Source organism: Momordica charantia (assembly GCF_013281855.1).
Source record: "Momordica charantia cultivar OHB3-1 chromosome 5 unlocalized genomic scaffold, Mcharantia_2.0 BLBB01000005.1, whole genome shotgun sequence".
NCBI lineage: Eukaryota > Viridiplantae > Streptophyta > Magnoliopsida > Cucurbitales > Cucurbitaceae > Momordica > Momordica charantia.
The window spans coordinates 11,138,037-11,156,021 of NW_028275163.1; the positions used below are offsets into that span (position 1 = coordinate 11,138,037).

General features: G+C 40.3%; 1 pseudogene across 1 annotated transcript; it reads left to right on the plus strand.

Annotated features, from left to right (window-relative positions):
• The first annotated feature begins 14,366 nt into the window (after nucleotides 1-14,366).
• LOC111022944 (psilocybin synthase-like) lies at nucleotides 14,367-17,554 on the plus strand (annotated as a pseudogene). Its single transcript, XR_015791046.1, has 8 exons — nucleotides 14,367-14,923; nucleotides 15,273-15,478; nucleotides 15,589-16,025; nucleotides 16,119-16,326; nucleotides 16,472-16,579; nucleotides 16,662-16,793; nucleotides 16,879-16,948; nucleotides 17,183-17,554. The product of XR_015791046.1 is annotated as a psilocybin synthase-like (transcript).
• The last annotated feature ends 431 nt before the right edge of the window (nucleotides 17,555-17,985 follow it).

A 17,985-nucleotide genomic window follows, 5' to 3' on the forward strand; every position in this document is an offset into this window, starting at 1 on the left:
TTATCGTTTTGAGAGAAGCTTCAACAATAACCAAAATCTCAACAAATGAGGAAGTAATTTTCACTCCAAGCAGACATCAGGCAATCATATTGCCATGATTGCTACACCAGAAATGATTCATGACACTGCCTGGTATCTGGATAGTGGGGCGAGCAACCACGTTATTGCTGAGCTTGGAAATTTGTCTATCAAGAGTGATTACACAGGTATGGCACGTATCACTGTTGGAAATAGTTGTCAACTCCCTATACAATCTATTGGTAGTTCAATTATACCTTCCAATACTGGATGCTTGATCTTAAAGGATCTTTTACATGTGCCTCAGATTAGTAAGAATTTGATTAGTATTTCCCTCTTAACCTTGGACAATAATGTTGTAATTGAATTTCATGACTCTTTTTGTGCTGTTAAGGACAAGGTCACGGGGAAGGTTCTTCTGGAAGGAATGCTTAAGGATGACTTGTACCAGATTCCTCCGTTTACAGCCTCTTCTCATGCTTTTGGTCAAAGATCTTCAAGGAATCAATGTATTTCTGTTGCTTTTATGTCTCAGATGACAAGGAAATGTAAGGGTGATGCTCTGTTAGTTATTTCTCCTGGTAGTAATCATATTTTGTATTGTTCAAAGAATATCTGGTATAGTAGGACTTAGACATCCCTCTTCTACAACCTTGAATCACATATTGACCTCTTGTAACTTGAAATGCAAAATAAATGAGAAAATCTCCTTTTGTGAGGCTTGTCAGTATGGGAAATCACATAAGTTACCATTCTCTCTCACAAACTAGAGCTTCTAAACATTTACAATTGATTCATACTGACCTTTGGGGACCCACCCATGTTGCATCTTCAAATGGCTACCTATACTACATTAGTTTTCTTGATGACTTCACTCGCTTTACTTGGATATTCCCACTCAAAAGAAAAAGTGATGCTATAGACATCTTTAAACAATTCAAGTCTCAAGTTGAAAACTTGTTTGAAACCACTGTTAAGACCATTCGATGTGATGAGGGAGGAGAGTTCAAACCTTTATCTCGCTATGCTTCAGAGATTGGGATACAAATTCAGTTTGCTTGTCCTTACACCTCTCCTCAAAATGGTAGAGTGGAACGGAAGCACAGACACATTGTTGAGACCGACCTTGCACTTTTAGCTCAGGCCAAAATGACACTAAACTACTAGTTTGATGCCTTTCATACTGTAGTTTACTTAATCTACTGATTGCCTACTGCTGCTCTCAATGGTCAGGTGCCATTTTTGGTTCTTCATAAGAAGCAACCTGATTACAACACCCTACGTGTTTTTGGTTATGCCTGCTACCCCTACCTTCGATCATACTAGAAACACAAGTTTGATTTTGACACTATCAAATGTGTCTTTTTGGGATACAACAACAATCATCGTGGTTATCGATGTCTCAGTCCCTCAGGGCGGATTTATGTATCTCGGCATGTTTGTGTTAATGAAGAGCAATTTCCTTTTGCTGATCACTTTATGGTAGAGTCTCAGATGACACATGATTACGCTTGTTTACATGCGTAAAAAGAAGGTTTTAGATGCTGTTTTTACAATGTTTCAGCTTTGTTTCGGATTTTTCTCGGTCGTTTGAGTTCCAATTCATGCAAAATTCATATATTATGGTTTGTGGTTGGCTTATATTGTATTTATGACATTTTAGGACCATTTGGGAGTGCAAATTAATCAAAAGAAGCAAAAAGACGGAAAAACCATCATGGGAGGCGCCAGGCGCCTGCGTGCCTGCAGAAAAACAGTTTTTCTTCCAACTTTGCCCTTAATGAAACGCGTCTTCCAATGCGTTTTGGTGGTTCCAACCGATGCATACGTGTAGAAGAAGTATTCCACTATCAGTTTGAGCACGATTTGGTCAGTCAAAAGAGTTGGAAATGGGTGATTCACCATCGTTTTAGGACCTACCTAACCAATTCTGCACAGCTATAAATTCCAGCAACTTCTCCACCAAAATCATCAAGCCTTGCTTCCTTCTCTTGATCATTTTTAGTGTTTCTTTGTTGCTTTCTAAGTACTTTTGAGTTGCTTTCATTAGTTACTTTTGGTTTTTAAATCCCGAGTACTTTACATTCTTTTATTGAGCTTTGTTTTGTTTCCATTTGTACTTAGTTATTTTCTACTTATTCAAATATATAAAAATCTAGCACTTTGCTTATCTTCCCTTTGCCTTTGCTTTATTTTTAGTTAAGAGAGTTGTGTTTTTGGAGGAAAGAGCACGTGACACTCCCCCTTGCTTGAAAGAGAAGGGTGAAGCTCTCAACCCCGATAAAAACTCTCCGTTAGTTAACTTTTGTTTTTCAAACATGCATTTCAATTTCAACCACTCTACTTGCTGTATTTTCTTCAATATGTCTTTCTAAATTCCCGTCTCTAGCCCGGTTATGGATAGTTAGCATTTTATTTCTAATAAGGGTTGCTAAGAAGTAGTGTTTTTGCTTTCCATTCATTGTTCAACATGTTTTCCCAAAAAGTTAGGATTTAGAGAAGGCCACTGTAAGTCTTAACAAGTCAATATTGAAAAGGTTGCTTATTTGCATTGTTGAGTGGTTAAACCGAGGAGAGGAGCGCCTTAGACATAAGGGTTCCGCTTAAGTAGCCTAGACATAGGACCTTAACCCGAGGTTGCGACTATTTCCATCCTAAAACCAAGATATATCTCATAATAGACATATTAGGGAATGTCTTAGGACTTTGAACTTGCTTAGACATAAGTCAAGTGAGAAGCGTAGTCGTTGGTTTCTAAAGTAAAATGCATATTGTCCTTAGTATGTCCTTGATTCTTTGTTGGCTAACTTGAAGTAATTCGGGCTAGGTTTTATTATTATAAGTCCAAATCCCAAATCCCAAACCATTATTTGTGACCACTTCCCATTTTACAAGAATCACTCATTTCAACATTCACTATTCTTTAAAACTTCAGAGTTTGGAAATTATTTAGAAGTCCTTGAGAATCGATACTTGGATACTCCATCCATTTTATATTACTCTGACAGGTGTGCGCTTGCATCTATATAATTGTTACCACGCTTAGTGCGTGCGTTCAGCATAAACGCCCAGTCAACACACTTCAACTCTACGACTCACTTAAGCAATGACACCATTCTATCTTGGCTCCCCATCCACGTTTCTACTCCCACCGATTATTCTTTGGTCATTATTCATGCTCAGTCACCGTTACTCAACACCGAGCCCTTCTCCCCTACTACAACACCTCCATCACCCAATCAACTCTATACCCCTCATCCCACCTCACCTATTCTTCAGTCTTCACCCGACACCTCTTAACTCATTTCCCCTATCTCCCCTGTTTCACCCATTCCATCTTGCACTAGCAGTCACCCGATGCTTACTCGTGGCAAGGCTGGCATCACCAAACCAAAGCAATTCTTCGGTTGTTATTCCCAATCCAATCTTGGTGTTGATTAGTCCCTTACAAGACCTACAAAATTTTCAGATGCTGTTTGTAATCCCTTCTTGGAAGGATGCTATGAATGCTGAGTTCAATGTCTTACAACTTAATCAAATTTGGGTTTTGGTTCCTCCCACTGAAGCCTCTCATCTCATAGGCAACAAATGGGTCTACAAAATAAAACGACGTGCAGATGGGAGTATTAAGCGTTATAAAGCTCGCCTCGTTGCCAAAGGTCTCTCAAACCCTTGGCATTGATTTTCATGAGACTTATAGTCCTGTCATTAAACCGGTTTTGATTCGACTAATTCTTACTCTTGCTACTACTTGGAATTGGCCTGTTTGGCAACTAGATGTAAGCAACGCGTTCCTCAATGGTGGCCTTAATGAGACTTTGTTTATGCCTCAACCGCAAGACTATGTTGATCCGTTGTGCCCTTACCATGTTTGTCAATTGAACAAGGCTCTCTATGGTCTTAAGTAGGCCTCAAGAGCATGGTATGATAAGCTTCGTCAGGGCCTTACAGAATCGGGCTTTTGTCAAGCTCAAACCGACCCTTCCCTCTTCTACTGCCTGCACTCCCACCAGCCTACTTATCATCTTCATATATGTTGATGATATTCTCATCACTGGTTCGAATGGCACGCTTATTAATCGTCTCATTCATAATCTCAACCGTAGATTCACTCTTCGGGATTTTGGCCCTATCCACTATTTTTTAGGGATCCAAGTTGACAGAACACCTACCGGTTTTATGCTCTCTCAAGCTACTTACATCCGTGATCTCCTTTGCCGTCTTCAGATGCAACATATCAAGGCAGCCCCCACACCTATGTTCTTCTCACTCGGCCAGATATTGCTTTTGCTGTCAACCGGTTAAGTCAATTCTCTCAGGTTCCTTCCATCTCCAATTGGCAATCACTTAAACGCGTTCTTCGTTACCTTAGTGGCTCCCTACATATTGGTCGTGCTATACAAATGGCTTCGACTCTCACTTTCACTACCTTTTCTGATGCTGACTGTGCTGCATGTCCCTTTGATCACAAGTCCGTGGGAGGTTACTGTGTTTTCCGGCTCTACTTTGATTTCTTGGTCCTCCAAGAAGCAACAAGTCATAGCTCGATCCAGTACGGAGTCTGAGTACCGTGCTCTTGCACATGTATCATGCGAATTGAAGTGGATTCAATTCCTATTTTCTGAGCTTAACGTTCCTCTCTCTTCCACACCAATCATATGGTGTGATAATGTTTCCGCTGCTGCCATTGCTCGAAATCTTGTTACTCATGCCCGCACCAAGCACATTGAGATTGACATTCACTTCGTTCGTGACCAGGTGCTGCAACAACAACTAGATATTCGATATGTTCCCTCTGTAGATCAGTTGGTCGACTGCTCACCAAGCCTCTGCATATCTCCAGATTCAATGGGACATTGGGGTTTTTGACCCCACCAATAGTTCAAATTGGATAAATGAACCCCTTTCAAAAAAACCTAATTTTTGACCCCACCTCTACTTAATTTTGAACCTCTCCCTAAGCCAATTTACCATAGTACCCTCATGTTTAAAAATGAAGGGAACTCCCTCCAAGTAAATAAGTAAAATCCTAAACCCCATCTCGGACGTTTCCTGGCCCAACAAAAATTTTCACCATTTCTCGAACGTTTCATTTGTCCTAAAATCCTAAAACCCATCTCGAACGTTATCTCGGACAAAGGACGTTGGACGATTCATCCATCCCGAACCTTACGAAGTTATCTCAGACGTTTCTCTTCCATTGTTTCGCCCTACGAAGTCATCGATCGCAAGGTTAGTGGTCGGGTAGATTATAACAAAATTTTTAGAAACGTTTGTTGTTCTGATTTCATTATCGGCACTATCTGAAGCAGCCATGTAGATCTAGGGTCATTTTCATGTTGTGCTTCCAGGACTGAGAAATTTGGGGAAAAAATCAATCTCTGATTCAATCCCGTATTCAATCCCGGATGATTTTGGTCCGGGATCGAATACGAGATTGAATCCGGGATCGAATTCGAACTGGCTGCGTAAGCTTCCATCCCAGACCACCCGGACCATTTCGCCTTCGGGATGAAAGACAGAAAATGAAACTCCATTCATCCCGGAACGAAACGGTCCAGGATAAGGTCCGGGATGGAAGGCTTTCACAACATAATGCATTCTGCCTTCCATCCCGGACCTTATCCCGGACCGTTTCGGTCCGGGATGAAAGGCAGAGAATGAAACCCCATTTTCTGCCTTTCATCCCGGAGGCGAAATGGTCCGGGATAAGGTCCGGGATGGAAGGCAGAATGCAGACACTTCGAATTTTTTTTTTAAGTTGGTGTGCACTGAACGTTTTTTTTAATTTCCTTGCTACTTTATGTAATTTTTTTTTACCTTTGTATAGGACATATAATGGATTTGAGACTAATTCTAAACCGTGATGACTGGTTTCCGGCCACGTTGACCAACCTTGCCCATGTAGATAAAACCACTTCTAGGCTGAAGGGTAGGTTAACCCCAACCCAGTTAGACATGTTTAGTCAAACGTGTTTCGGTCCCATTTTGGACATGGACGTAGTTTTTAACGGTCCATTAATACATCATCTATTGTTGAGAGAGGTTGAAGAGCCTAGGCAGGACATCATTAGTTTCGACCTGTTTGGGAAAAGGGTCTCCTTTGGTAAGCGGGAGTTTGACCAAATCACCGGCCTCAGTCATAGGATGATTAGGGTAGATAACGATATTCCTGGCCGACGACTTCGAGCTCGTTACTTTAAGGATAGTGTCAGGGTTAAGTGTAGTGAGTTAGAGAAGATTTTTATGGAGGCAGTTTTTGACGATGATGAGGATGCTGTCAAGGTTGGCATAGTTTACTTCGTCGAGCTTGCCATGATGGGGAAGGAGAGGAAGCAGTTTATAGATATGACCCTTTTAGGGGTTGTGGATAGGTGGGAGCTGTTCTGCAATCACGACTGGAGTTAGTTGATTTCGAAAGAACACTTTGGAGCCTGAAGAATGCCCTGAAGGATAAACTACCGACGTACCAACAGAAGGCGAGAAATGACCCCACACACCAAGAGACTTATAGTCTCTACGGGTTTCCGTACGCATTTCAGGTTAGCGAGCTTTAAGTCAACTATATAATCGTATATATTATTTAAATGCATTATTTATTTGACTTCACTGGATTCTAGGTATAGGCTTACGAGACGATATCGACGTTGAGTCTGCGCGTAGCCACGAGGCTGAGCGACGACGCCATTCCTCGACTCCTTAGGTGGTCGTGCACTTATTCTCGTGGGTTTCTTACTCTGTAGAGAGATGTGTTCGATAACACGATGGTAAGTAATTATCTTGACCCCGTACGATTCAAATTTATTTTTTCATTTGGGTCTAATCATAAGTTTTTTGCAGTCCAAGGTTAATGAATACTTGGTTTTGACTAATGCTGAGGCAGAACACATGGTCCGTATCATGCGTCCATCGGAAGCCCGCGCTATACCTGCCCCGCCGGCTGTACCTGACCCGCCTGCAGTACCTGACCCGGATGTTGTACCTGCCCCGGCTGCAGTACGTAACCCGCCTGCAAATTTGGAAAGGGGTGCTAAGGAAATAAGGGTGAAGGGCAAAGGAAAAAACATCATAGAGGATCCGGTAGAAGAGGCCGAGACATTGGACGATGTTGCATTACAGGATTCTGCATTAGACGATGCTGGACCCAGTGGAAATGACAGCGAAGCCCTACAGAAGAGGTCGAAACGGAAAAAATTCAAAAATAAGATCAGTAGAAGGTTGAAGAGGCTCGATGACCGAGTTGGTGCTATCGAGGCCACACTGATTGGCTTCGAGGCCACACTGACTGGCTTCGGGGTTGCCCTGAAAGGTATCCAGAGATACCTTAAGAAAATGTCGAAGGTACGCATTTTATATGTATATAACATTAGGTATGCTTAGTTATTAATTATGATTAGTTAGGTCCGAGATAACGCTCATTGGTCCGTACTTTTCGTGCAAGGTAAATTCCGTGATCTGACCAAATATTTTGGACGTGGGGATGGACCCGATGATGATGATCCATCGGATCAAAGGCCTGATGAGGCCCCAACACAAGGTCCGAAGAGTATGGACGAGGACCGGAGGCCGGAAGCGGTCCCTAAGACTGACGAGTATCAGACCATGGACGATAATCCGAAGAGTATGGACGAGGATCCGAAGAATATGGACGAGGATCCGATGTTTATGGTTGAAGACCAGGGTACGATAACGGAGCGGGACAATGCATCGAATGCTTACCTCGATCGTCCTGTCGGTTTGTTTCAGGTAAGTCCTATTTCTATAACGCTAGTATACGTTTGTGCTTCCATATACCAATATGATTAATATTGGTTGTATATTATGATGCCACTGTTGGAATGCAAGAGCCGGACGTTGCATCAGATACGCGACCCGTCAGCCGACGCGTTAGGCGTCCCTATAAGGACTGGGCACCGGACGCAATCATTAAGGTAAACTGTCATTACATATACATATTAGCTGTCAGCTGTCATTACATGAACTCACGTGTGTATTGTGTTTTAGGTTGAACCTTACCTTGACCAGGATGAATATGACCTTCAGCAGGCCCCAACTGGGCGTGGGCTACGCAAGGGGCATTACTCTTGGAAACTGAAGGATATATACACACCAACCGGTCAGCGTGGGATCACCGTGGATAGATACGACCCAGTATGTCCCATTCCACCGCAGTTGGACGATAAGTTCCAGAGATGGATGGATGACCCGAAGACGGACGGGAGATTGCGGTCCACTGCAACTGGTTTCCAAAAGAAGGAATGGTATCGCGATCTATTGGACCCTAATGTTGAATTGAAGGACGAAGTAAGTACATGTTACTATATTCGTAGTACTATATTCGTCAATATGTTTGATTACATCAATGTGGATTGGTTAAATGTAACAGGTACTTGATGGTCTCGTCCTGTTTACAGCAAAAAAGTTGGAGAAGTGTCTCCATCTATGTCGCAAGAAGTTTGTGATAGGTGACGTACTTCTTTCGGTAATTACTTTTTACTTCTTCCAGTTCGAACTAATAAATGCTGTTTTGAACAATTCTTTAACTAATGAATTACTTTTTAACTGCTATACAGACTCTGCTGAATCGGACAGACGGTCCATATGCGGCCATGAAGCCGGGTGTATTGTCCACTAGGATCAACTACCCCTGGCGCGAGGAGAATACAATCTGGCGATATGTCCACGGTAGGCAGTCGGACCACAACGTGCCCTGGAGTGATGCAGGCATCGTGTACACCCCCATGAACGTAGGCGGGAACCACTGGGTGATGCTCGGGATCGACCTTGTACAGGGCGACATAACCATATGGGATTCACTCCAAACGGCCACTCCACTGGATGAACTTGAGAAGGAGTTGAAGCCCATGTGTACAATCCTACCTGCACTGCTGCATCATGGCGGGATATTTTCAGTTCGACCCGACTTGCCAGTGGTGCCGTGGAGGGTACGTCGGGTTCGCGTACCACAGCAGAGTAGCGGCGACTGATTGCGGGATTTTCTGTTTCCGGTATTTCGAGTACGATGCCACCGGGTCAAATATGGACACTTTAACCCAAGATAATATTGTATATTTTAGGCGTCAGTATGCTGTACAGATGTGGGCGCGTCGTCCCATTTTTTGAATAGTATGCATTTTCGATATTGTTTCTATGTCATGGTTCATTATTCTAGCATCATACATGAATGACACATTCAAATACAATCTCACCATTAATAATGATAATAATAATATAACACGTAGGGTTACTAATGCATGCATGCATGGTTGGTTGCTTGGGGTACAAGTTACCATACAAATTTATGAAAAACCAATAAGTTACCAATACATCATACATTCACGCTGTGTTAAGGGGTTCATTACATGTTTTGCGATTGTGCCCCGATGTACCACACCGACCGCACTTACGTGTTTCGCGCACCTCGCTCGTGGAAGGAATCCTAACTGTCCGCCTCCTGCCAACTCTAGGAATCCTATTGGTCCGGGATGTATCCCGGTTCACTCCCGAACCATCTTTCGATCCGGAATTGAACATTCAATCCCAGATCTCGGAACAATACTTGGTCCGGGATACCGACTGCATTTTTTTTCTTTTTCCAAGAAGCCAAGTGAAAATGTATGAATGGAAAATATTTCAAATCATTTCAGAAATTTTTATGTTAACGTACCTCTAACTCTTCAAATGTGAAAATGTGGGGACAACAATTTTAGATATTGTGAGGACAATGATCAAACACGTGGCAATGTTTCTTTCCCGAATTTAAAAAAAAAACGTAGAGGTGGGGTCAAAAATTAGGTTTTTTTGAAAGGGATTCATTTATCCAATTTGAACTATTGGTGGGATCAAAAACCCCAATTTCCCTTCTTCAATGGTCTTCGAGACAAACTTGGCGGCTCTCCTGCCGCGTTTAAGGGGATGTTCCGATATGACTTATCTTGGTGTCTCTGTGATGTGTCCTTTCTATTACTGTAGAAGTTGGTAAAGGGTAGTTGGACTACTCTTGTTAGATCTTTATTATCTTTCCTAAGTCTATTTAATCTCTGTATTATTTTCGGTAATCAACTTGGCTAATAAAGCACACTGAGCAAGTCTCTGGTTTCCTCTGTCACTGAGAACTTCAACTGTCCCGCTGCTGTCGCTCCCCACCAAAGTCGCCGCCGTCGTCACATCTCGCTGAAGCCATTGCCGTCGCCGCATCTCGCTGAAGCCATTGCCGCCGCCGCATCCTACTCCAACCGCCATCGCCCTCGCATCGTTTCTGGAGGTTTCAGAGTCTCTGCAACGTTGCTCACCGTCTTCAGCCTCTTCGAACTTCTTTTCCTTCCTCCAAGGTATGGCAAACACTCTGCTCTTTCCAATCTCTTATAATTTTCTTTTAATTCTTCAAAATGTTTGCTTCACTGGTTGCTCAATTTCCATGTTGAAGTTAGAAATTATGTGTAAATGTCAATTTTGGTGGTGAAATATGTGAGTTTTTGGATTCGACATTGAAACTTTTCTTCTGTATTTCTTCTGCTTGGCTATTCTATGGTGCATTTATGAATTGGAAGTGGTGTTAACCCTAGCACATCAGTTTACCTTTCTTTTATGCATTGAAATGGTAAATTGTATTCGGGATTTAAATCCTAGATAGATGGTGCTTATTGAAATTTCTACTGAAAATTAGTTTGAGTTCCCCAATTGAAATTCTCCAAATTGATATTAGTGAATTGGAATTCATTATTGTTCGAATTCGTGAATTTGGATTCCGTTAGTTAGTGATCAGTATTGGAAATTGGGAATTGGGAATTCATGTTAGTAAGTGGTTAATAAAAAAATCACTTTCTGGTTTTGTCATTCTGATATTTTGTCTTTACTGATGGAAGTGAAGTGTATTTGCGTGCAATATAATGCAAGACAAGCACAATGAAATAAAGCTACGATAGAAGCAGACAAGGCTTTTGTTGAACATATTCCAATAAGGAATATATGAAATTAATTGATTCTAAAGTTAATGCTACATGAATGACGCTCAACATCAAAAAATAATTTAATATTTAGACATTAATTAAGAATTCTATTTTCACTAAACAATTTCCCAAAAAGTATAACTAAAAGCAAAAGGGCCGCTTGATGTCCTGAGATTTTATAAATTTTAGAATGACTTTCCTTTATAGGAAACTGATATCTATTAGAAAAACAAAGTTTTCAAGGGTACTATGGTCATAGACACCACTGCCAGACATAAATTATGAAGTAAAGAAATAGAAAAATGACTTCCAAATTAATCCAAAGAGATAATGTGTATTCATTTATTTTGTCCAATAGGTTTACAATAGATAATAATGAACTCTTTGCTTGATTCACCTGTTACAGTGCACATACTTGGGGGCTTAGTACATGCACCTATAAACTGTACAACATTCTTGTGCCTGCTTTTCTGCAAGTCAACCATAAATGTTCATCAAAAGATTATTAACATGGAACTCAACATAAAGTAGAGTAGCTCAACCTCTCTGCACATCATCACTAGAATAAGAAAGAGAGGAAAGACAACAGAAACAAAAACGGAACCGGTAGAAAATTTACTTTGAAGGTAGTTACTATCATAGAAAATTTTGGTAAAGGAACAAATTCACTTGATGTCACTAGCAGCTTATGGATAGAAGTGTTTAACAGCATTAATTATAACAAGCATCAAATATTCTGCCAATTATTTACTTTCCTCCATTTCACAGTCCGCATATAAAGTAATAAAATATTCCTTATATTCCATTGCTTCAGTTCCTCTCCAATCAACGACAACCCAACCCCCCTTATGGTCATAGACACTACCGCCAGATAAAGCTTCTGGGGAAGACCGACATGATAAAAGAGATAAATAGAGACAAAAGTATGGAGAGAAAGAGAGAGATAACATAGACTGAAGGAGGATTTAGGAAAATTATAAGACCTGTAGTTTGAGAGAGATGGTTGTTGAGTAATGGGGTGTTGAAGAAAAAATGCTTTGAAAGCTCTATCTGTTTATGCAGGAGTTTGTACAACGGTTCTTCACGAATCAAGCTCGAACCCGGTCTCCGGTCTCGATCTGAATACTTAGTGTGGACTGCACAAGAGGGTAAACACTCCGACGCGCTCGAGTCAGTATAGGTCGGACTCCGTATTTAGTTCGAGGTGAGATTCCATCCCTAAGCGTGAAATGAAGCCCTCTATTTATAGGTGGTGGATCCGACAGTGCACACGACCGGTGGTTATATGTCTTTTCTCATATCGAACCTGTCGGGTTCCGAGCAGATCGAACCACAACCAGGTCGAACATTGGCGTCTATACTTAGCCTTCTATAATGGGCGAACCTAGTCTCCTCGCCAAGACCGAGGTGGACCTAGGCAATTCCTTTTATTCAATTCTTCAAACTCCAGTAAGTGTCCTCCACGTGCCCCTGGTATTTTTATCCCCAAACACTATCAGTTCATTTGCCGCTATCATTTTGTATAGAAAAATTGAAGGCAACAACAAACAAAGAGGTGGCATTCATGATTTTATTGAAAAATAGAATGAAAATGAATGATTCTTACTCTCTTAGTACCATCAATTATAGAATCTCACATGAATTTGAGAATGACATTTTCCTATGTTTGTGTGCTTATGATTTCTATTTTTGGTTTTGTGTTATATTTTAGTTTCTTTTATATGGTGTTATATATCTTTTCTAAAGCTTTTGATTGTTTGGTGAACACCCTACAAAGTTATTGCAGCGTCCGCAAGCTACAAGCATCGAGGGGAGGGGGTTTGTGTACTTATTGTAGCCTCTATTAAGCATTGTAATTATTGTGTTTTAGGGGAGGCTTTTTATGGGGTTAATTATTTTTAATTTAATTTTATTTTGTTTGGGGTTGTGGTGAGAAATGTAACTTTGTTAGCTATGTTTTATGTTATATGTTTGTAGGTGCGAAATTTGTTTTTCTTAGCTATGTTTTATGTTGGTGGGTACCGAATTTCTCTCTCTTAATCATGTTTTATGTTTTATGTTGGTGGGTGCAGAATTTCTCTCTCTTAGCCATGTTTTATGTTTTCATCAAGCTTTTATTTTCACGTATATATAGTAGTGATCATTTTGGCTTATAAGTACTTTGTGCTTACATAAACTATATTTTTCAGGTTCTTCGGATATGAAGTGTCATGTAGAGCTTTTGAAATGCATGAAACTTCTACTTAGGTCTATGTAGCTTTCGAAACATATTGAACGTGTAAATCCAAAAACTTTTGAAATATGTGAACCTGATATGTTGGTATTTAATATATTTTGGTATTTTATATTTTGGTATTTGATATTTTGGTATTTAATATTGTGGTATTTGACCTTCAAATAAGGTATCCCAAGAATGTCGAGATTTAAATTAGGCATTTTATTTTAGAAAAAAAATAAAATATATATTGCCCAACATTTTTTATAAAACGTCGATAAAACTATAAATATACCGATTTTTGAAAAACGTTGACAGAATAGTAGATCTACTGACGTTTTTCAAAACGTTGGCAGAATAGTAGATGTGCCAACATTTTGGAAAATGTTGGCAGATTGAAACTTTTGCCAACATTTTGGAAAACGTTGGCACGTTTTCATAACTTTGGCAACTTTGCTAATATTTTTCTAAAACTTCTACCAACGTTTCTTTAAAATGCTGGTAGATCTGCCGACATTTAGAAAAAGTTGGCAGAAAGTCAGCTCTATCAACGTTTTTTGAAGGTTGGCAAAAGTATGGTTCTGCCAACGTTTTTTAAAAAACGTTAGCAATGTGCTTTCCCAATGCACTTTTGCAAACTTTTTTACCGACGAATATTTAACGTCGGGAGAAACTACTCCCAACATTTTTTTACTCTTTTCCCGACGTTTTATAACTTTGGGAAAATTCTAATTCTTGTAGTGTCTCTAAATTGATTAAAAACTGTAGTTGAGGCTAAAAAGTAGCTCATTGCTTCTGTATCATATAAAACGTAATTGATAATGTTTAGGTTGGTCAAATTTGAGGTTGTTTGTAATGTTTGGACTTAAAAAGAATGCGAGTAAATAGGATGCGCGGATCACATTGTTTTTCTTCTTCTTTTTATCTTCTTCATCAAAACCTTTTTAGTCATTTTTACTTGGGATTATTGCCAATTGGAGATCATCTTTCTAATTCCAAAGGCTTCTTTAGTACATTTCATTAATCTATAAACTTGTTCTCTATATCTTTTACTTTCATAGTATTTCAAATGCTTGTACTTATTTCCCCTTTCAATTTTTGTTTGTAATAGCTAGGGTTGCATGAGCTATTGTTTTCTAAACTATTTTGCAAGTTGCCTATGAAATTAAATCTCATTATTTTTTTTTTCGCTAATAATTACTTTCAGAGACATCACAAGGATGTCACTAAAAATAATTATCAGCGACACTCTTGTTTGTCGCTAAAAACCATTATCAGGGACATCCCAAGAAGTCGCTGATTATCATTTTTAAGGACGCGGATGTAATATTGCTAAATGTTATGATGACGCGTTATTAGCGACGACTGCAGTTGCGTCGTTAATATTTTCAGCGACGATTAGGAGCTTTCAGTGATGGTTTTTGTCAGTCTCTGAAAATATATTTTCTTGTTGTGGAAGCAAACACCCAACAGAGCCCCAGAGCCCTCGAGAACTGAGAAGACGGTGACTCAGAAATTTGGCGATGACGAGAAAGAAGAGGAAGATGAGAGAGGCACCCCCGATCCACTCTAGAAACAAATACGCCGAAAATCCCCCAGATTTCGCTCTCTTAGCCTCTCTCTATCCTTCCTTTCAACTCTTCGTCTTCCTCCATCCTCGACCCAGAATCGACTGGACCGACTTCAATGCCACCCGAGAGCTCACCCAGGTCTTGCTTCTCCACGACCATGGCCTTAATTGGTATCATTCTCCCCCATACTTCTCTGCTATTCCATTTCCTTGCGGTTGATTACTGTATCCCACTTGATGTTTCCTTACTTTATCTTCCCCAAATCAAAATGTTGAGAGTTTCTGCTGTTTGAACCTCCATGGTAGCAAAACTCTAATAGGAACTAGAAGGGTGGGGGGAACTCTATGTGGGTTTACTTTTTTATCTTTACATTCGATGTTTTAACTTGTTTAGGGACTCCTTTCATTGTGTTTCACTTGTTGGCTTGTTGGCAATTTGAAAGTTCTTTGATTGTCAAATTAGATTTCATCTCTAAATGAATGTTCTGAGTTTGGGGTAAATGTCATTTTGATATCTTAGGTGGATTCCTGATGGACAGCTCTGCCCAACAGTACCTAATAGATCAAATTATATCCATTGGCTTGAAGATCTTCTGTCATCCGATATCATTGCAAATACGAATAGTGATAGAGGTTGTGTAAGAGGTTTTGATATAGGAACTGGTGCAAATTGCATCTATCCACTTTTTGGAGCCTCTCTTCTCGGGTAGAGTTTCGTCGGGACAGGTGACTCCCTTGCCATATAGTTTGTCTTGTTCTCAAATTTTTATATTACCCATTGATTTGTATGTTGTTTAACAATGATCAGGTTTTGTATTCCACCGGGATTGGTTCAGTAGAGTGGGCTGAAACAAATGTTAAAAGTAATCCACATGTTTCTGAACTTGTTGAAATTCAAAAGGTAGATAGTACCTCGAATACTTTGTCTACAGAATTACATGACGGTGTAGCAGTCGATAGTGAATCCAAGAATTCAGATGATATGGATGGTAGGGCGGTAGGGCCACCCTCACCCTCATCCTCATTAAAGGAGACAGTCTACTTGGAGAAGAGATATCATGGTCCTCCCATAGTTTTTGACGTTGTCAAAGATGGTGTGAAATTCGACTTTTGCATGTGCAATCCTCCATTTTTTGCAAGCATGGATGAAGCAGGATTGAATCCAAAGACTTCTTGTGATGGGACTCCTCAGGAGATGGTTTGTCCTGGTGGGGAGAGGGCATTTATCAGTCGTATGATTGAAGATAGCACCGTCTTTGAAGCAGACTTTTCGGTATTCATTGCTCGTTCAACTGTAAAATCACCTCCGAGTTTTCTATATATCTTTTAGGAATCTTGTTCTTCTTATCCTTATTGATCTGTACAGGTGGTATACTTCAATGATTGGAAAGAAATCAAACCTCAGCTTCCTGATATCTAAACTATGGAAAGTTGGAGTGACAGCTGTCAAGACTACAGAATTTGTCCAAGGCCAAACTAGCCGGTGGGGACTCGCTTGGTCTTTTATGCCCGCAGCACGGAAGATTATTTCCACTCATTTCACTAACAAGAGTGTCTTGTCTTTCATGCTCGAGGTCAGTAGTTGATCAGAGCTTTTTCAAACTTTATACTGCGCTTGCACATGTTATCCCTCTTAGATTTGTAGATCAAAGTATAGATCAGATATTAATCCTTTACTGTAGATATGTAATTCAGTTTTGCCATTCTTCTGTGGCACAGGGTCTCTTGCCACAAGTTAATGCCATGAGTATACTGCAATCAATTGAACATTTTCTTAGTACCGGTGGAGCTTCTTGTAAACTGAGCACTTCTTCATTTACTGTAGATGTATGGTTGTTCACTTGGCCTCTTTTATATCTTTACAAGTGATGATAGATTGATATCATGCTAACAACAAATGTTTCAGTAGATTACAGCATCTGAGGATCATTGCCAAGCAATTCTCAAGAATGGGGCCGACCAGGTGGACAAAGGTGCTGGTTGTGTAACTGTGAAAGAATCAGAGTCTCAACCCTCAAATAATCTGTGTTTCCGAGTTTCGGTATTTGCCTCGCCATTTTTCGATTGTGGAACTTAATCACTTGTGCTTAGTCCATTCTTGACTATAGTAATTTTCTTTGTTGTAGGTCTTTCAGCAGATCCCGGGCACGCTCCTTGCGAAAGGCTCCTTGCATCATTCAAGTAGTGCTTCTGCAGGTACTCAAGTTTCCATATATAATACTCTCCTTTACGTGTGAACTCGAATATGAGGCACAGGCCGAACGTATGAATCATGTGAGTTTAGAATCTCCCTATTATATTCTCAAAAGTTTACAGGAGAAAACCCTTCTCCCCCAATTGCCAAGAATCTAAACGGGATTTTGTATTTGTTGAATATGTACGATCCAATGGAATAGGCAATATTACGATGGTATATACAACTCCTTGCAGGCATGTTCTCACTGATTTTTCACCGATTAGAGGAATTCCTGAAAGTTGAATCTTGTAGAGAAAAGGGGTCATAGAGATCCCTCTGCCTCAACAAACAATACTTGTTAAGCTCCATGATGAGGGAGAAGACTGTGGTCCGGTCCCTAGTCCCCCCGGACCCCAATCACTGTGCTAATTATCGACCATAATTAATTTTTGGAGCTTTTGAAGCTTGAATCGAATCTGTAAGAACAGGCAGTGTGTTGTACTATTACTCGTTTGTTTTCTATATGTAGCACATAAACAAGCGCAGAATTTTCCAAGTTTCTAATAGAAGACATTGCTAGATCTTTATGAACTTCATTTCTATTAAGAATCACTGTTACTTTGTTATATCACATTTCTGCTCCTTTGTTTCCCTTTGTTCCCTCCGTCCCCCCCTCCCCCATCCTGCTCGACATGCCGATGCATCTCAGTTTCGACCGTTCTATTAGGTCAACTGATGCTTTGACTGTTTTCTGTTTGTTGTTTGGTGGGCTGGTTGTGGGTGGTGGCGTTTTTGGCATAGCGATGTAGTTTGTTATGTTCTAGCCAATATAAAATGAATTGGGAGCTTGACATTATTGAATGAGCAAGCTGACTTCAGCAAAACTTTTTTCTAAACTAAATCCACCCCAACTGCAAGGATCTTGCGATCGTTGCACTTCGATGACTCGGTTCAACCAGTTTCGTCTAATTCTTTCGATTTCAATTTGCATTCCTGTATATATAGGTCTCCTATAATGACAAAGGAGCCATCCGGCTAGCTTTGTCTTGAAATAAGG